This window comes from Pieris brassicae, chromosome 10 (assembly GCF_905147105.1).
Source record: "Pieris brassicae chromosome 10, ilPieBrab1.1, whole genome shotgun sequence".
Lineage (NCBI taxonomy): Eukaryota > Metazoa > Arthropoda > Insecta > Lepidoptera > Pieridae > Pieris > Pieris brassicae.
The window spans coordinates 3,657,714-3,662,325 of NC_059674.1; the positions used below are offsets into that span (position 1 = coordinate 3,657,714).

Here is a 4,612-nt window from a genome sequence, read left to right on the forward strand (position 1 = left end):
AAACTGGTATGGTAATCAGGGAATCGTTTAATAGCGATACGGCCATCGTTATGGCATGTAATTTTTATATGCAAGATAAATATATTAAGTAAAAGTAGAAAATCTAAAATTAAACAAATGATTATCATTATTTTCCTAAATAATAGTGATAAAAGTTCGTACAAATGTCTTCATAATACAAAGATACTTTGAAATAAATGTTGTCGAGTTTCGTATTTCAAGAATAAATAAGTTTACTCGATAATATGATTTATTTTCCTTGTGATATAAGTAAATACCCGAGGGTGATTTCCCTTACTCCAATTTATTAATTAATTTAAAATAAGAAATATGTATTTATTACAGCCTTTCTAAGAGATATCTGTAATATAAAATTCTCGTGTCGCGGTGTTTGTAATTAGACTCCTCCGAAATGGCTCGACATACTTTCGTGACATTTTGTGTTCATATCGGTTACATCTGCGAATCGGGCAGCATCTATTTTTCATTTCTCTAAATGTTACGGCTGGTGCTAAATTTTAATTTTAATTATTTAGAAAAAATTTTAAATCTATTTTAGTTCCATATTTATCAATTTTCAATTAGTATGTAGATTAAGAATATTGTAAATACTGTCAACATGTGTGTTGGAAATAAATATAGATTTATTTTAATTTTTAATTATATTAAAATACAAATTCGTACGACACATGACATTAACATTAATTGTAATAAAATGAAATGTTGTATTTCTATGTAAATAACGCGGTTAAAAGCCTCCTCCAAGGCATACAACAATTATCTATTTTTAGCTACCCATCTTTACCCCGGCGTCATCTCAATTCGGTCTGTCCATCTGACACAAGGGCAAAACAAAATTATAATAGAACTGTTTTTTTTTTAATTTACACCTTAAGCGAATCAATTACAAGTATTTTAGGTACAGATATAATGGAATGGGCCGCACATTATCGCGCGGAAGTTGTTTGAAAAAAATTTAATAGGTCGAAGGTACAACAGCGAAATATGTATTATAATAAAAGAAATAAAAACTTTATTTAACACAATAAAAGAATATTTAGGTACAAGTGCACTATTACTAATCTTAGCGTGGGAAACACAAGGATTCCCTGTGTCGTGATTCTTCCTTTTGATATGTTACTTCACAATACTTTCTGAATAACACAATTTATAAATAGTTGCATATTTTTATTGTATTTTTATACATACAATTAAACAACTGTTGCACGATAAGAATATTTTCTTTATCAGCATAGGACAGGTAGACAAGATATTTAGGATTTTTAGTGACTATATGTATTTATGCATTATATTAAAGTGCATTTTTTGATTGCTTATATGTACGTTTTACTTGCGTTGTGTATTATGTGGCGTAGTCGGTGTTTGTTTCCAAAACAGTCTGCTTATTGCCCTTACCGTAAAGTATTTTGTTTCATTGTGCAATTTTTAATTGAGTAGCGAAAAGATTTCATATAGGATATAATATATCTTAAGAGTGGCACGTTGCGCACGCTCAATTTTCATAATTGTAGACGATGCCCATACCGATCTGCAGTAAAGTAATATCGACGGGCATAATGCAGTGATTGTATGTGGATCAGAAGGAGTTTGAATACATTTAGAAGTTGGCGAACTCAAGAACAGAGTTTATTTAAGGACCCAACAAAGCCTTAAATCAATTCTTAATCCCAGGTCTTTGGTTGTATTAGTGGGTTCCAGGAAAAGACAGCAGTTGATGTTCAAACAGGAGCGTAATTTGACAGACGGGCTGGGGTTTGGTTTGCTGCACTTCGATATTTGGTTTTAGACGAATTGAGAGACAAGAGATTATTTAAAAGCCTTGAGCTAGCTAAGCAGAGATTTGGCGAAGACCTAAATGAGCTGACTGTCAGCTTGTTCCCTAGAGGTGAGTAAAAGATTATTGTTGGGTCATCAGCGAAGGAAGAGAGTTTAGCAGTATATTATAGCTTTGGACTAAGGACACTCCCCTACCGAAAACCACATATAACCTCCTCTAGTTGACTATTATACTTATCACCTCGAACCTTGCTTTTTATTGGATTAATAGCACTGAAACCAGGGGAGGATATTTCCACGAATTCCTAGTCTTTATAATTGTTCGAGTAGTAGTGACCTGGACACAGTCTCGAAATCTTTGGCTAGATCAAGGAAATCACCAATACACCTTAGTCCATCATATAATTTGGAACTTATAGTCTCAACTAATCCAGCAGGCATCTTTTATACAGAAGAAGACCTACATCTAAATTGTGTCCGAAACCAAATTGATTGTTGGCAAAGATATATTATTTTTCCAATTAATTCAGTAATTAATTCGGTAATCTGAGCCTAATATTGATTTTTATAATGTATAATGTTAATAGTTTCATTATGTGTATATAACATCAGCAACCTGCAACAAGTATTTTTCTTTCTATAAGCGCAACATGTGTTTGTAGCGTGCGTGCGTTCTATCACCTCAACGTCTGTCGTTTCACGACCACTCCATTTACAAACCAATTCAACTTAGGTTCCTTCAAGGACAGATCCCAAAATATCTGAAAAGGCCGGCATCGCACTTGACCCATGACCCTCTGGTATTGAGAGTCCATGTCACTTAAAATCATATAAAATATATATAATATATAAAATCATATGAGCCACCAGTCCGTTAGCCCCCTGCTGTATTAAAACAAAAAGATAATGCATGACATATCCAAAATTGTGGACGTATGTCAGGCTTAGGATAGACACCGACCTCTTGACTATAAAAAACGATCAATGCTGTATCAAACTCAATTTAATATTAAACGTGTATGTCTTTTAAACAAAAATAATCTTATGAGACAATTTACAAACAATCTGCGCTACTCTGCCAGGGCTAGATATGAATAGGCTATTTTCGAATTTATCATCAGCACGTAACGCAGAAAAGAAACATGACGTATCGAACTAAAATTGCTATGAAAACCCATCAAAAATATTAAAGCGTTTGACACAGTACCTTCGAGATTCTTACAAACTTGTATTGTTTATCCAAGAACACGTTGACCAAACAATGAATATTCATAATGAAATTACAATATCTGAAATAAATTAGCATCTCATTATAATAGTGATTATTTGGTTCAGAACATACAATGCATGGTTACGGCTATCATATTCTGTATATATAGCGAAAAATATGCGAAAAATATCAGTAAATCGTGAAATGTCTCGTTTAAGTTTGTTCCTTGTTTTCGCGCTTGTTGTGATGGCTTTCGCAGAGGACGCATCTTCGGCTGCTCCATCATCAGCGTCGCCAGCTTCACCAGCAACGACGCCAATGACTCCAGCCACACCAAAAACCACTCCAAAACCAGATAAAGCGGAAGTATGTCATTAGTTGATTTAGTATGAGGTTTCCGGTTGACGTAATTATTGCAATTGAAATTATCATTGAAGGTACCTGTCAATAATTTGTTCAAAACCAAAGTTCAAAGTTATTATCTATCAAAATGGAGAGACCATCTAAGATGCCTAAACAAAATTGTAAAATCATTTTTTCATGTTATAGGAGGCAAACGGGCAGGAGGCTCACCTAATGTAATATATATATACTATTACTTAAGTGGCTCACAAGTGCGTTGCCGGCCTTTTAAGTTTTAATACGATCTTTTCTTGAAGGACCCTAAGTCGAATTAGTTCGGAAATGCATGTATTTGTATGCCCACTACCATCCCGTGCATATTACCTTTAGTTGTGTGCTAGTTATATATCTGTGACATAAATAATTAGGGAAATAGAGTTCTTTAGTCTGCATTGTACTGCGAGTAACCATAAGCAATAGGCGAGCCCCTAGTTATACATGAATGTCGTGGCGAAAATATATTTGAGGCTTGGATAAAAAATTTATAAAATTCTTCTATTTACAGAATATAATAACAGGTCTGGTGAAAGCTGCTTATGATATACCTAAAGGCTTTTTTGACGCGTGCTCAGATGTAAGTATGGAAAATTGTTGTCCCTTTTTATCTTTCATCTTGGGCTTTTTGCTTTGTATTTAAGTATCGGTCCTTAGACATATATTTAGATATATATAGACAATATAATGAAACAAAGTTTTTAAAATATCAATACGCTTAGTCCCAATGTACCAAAATGTGTTTATAAGAAGTTTTATAAATGCGTAGAATATTTACCTAAGTTAAAATAAACATTTACTAAGTTGTAGAATAATAATGTGTTTATTCATTTTCAAATTTTTCTTTACAGTTCAAGAAGGCAGTGTTTGGTGGATTCTTCTAATACAAGTACAAATTGAAACAAAGAAACACGACGCTCAATCAATCAAATCAACTTCACAATTGTTAATTTTCATATTTAAGATGTAATAAAGACTGTTTACGAATATGATATTTCTGAAAATAAATAAACTTGAATTACATTTTTAACTGTAACATAATATTAACTACGATTCAAGATTATTACTCTAGTATTTTAGTAGTCTCTAGTTAACTCTCTCAACTCATGTGCTGACGTACACTCCTCTCATACTCTCTATGTAAATAGTCTTGAACATCTACACATAACTGCTAACTTTTTCACAATAATGCCTCAATACCTACCATTG

General features: G+C 33.0%; 1 long non-coding RNA gene across 1 annotated transcript; it reads left to right on the plus strand.

Annotated features, from left to right (window-relative positions):
• The first annotated feature begins 3,216 nt into the window (after positions 1–3,216).
• On the plus strand, positions 3,217–4,390 carry LOC123715553. The gene is made up of 3 exons (XR_006754447.1): positions 3,217–3,373; positions 3,915–3,983; positions 4,255–4,390. It is a non-coding gene; the product is annotated as an uncharacterized LOC123715553 (long non-coding RNA).
• The last annotated feature ends 222 nt before the right edge of the window (positions 4,391–4,612 follow it).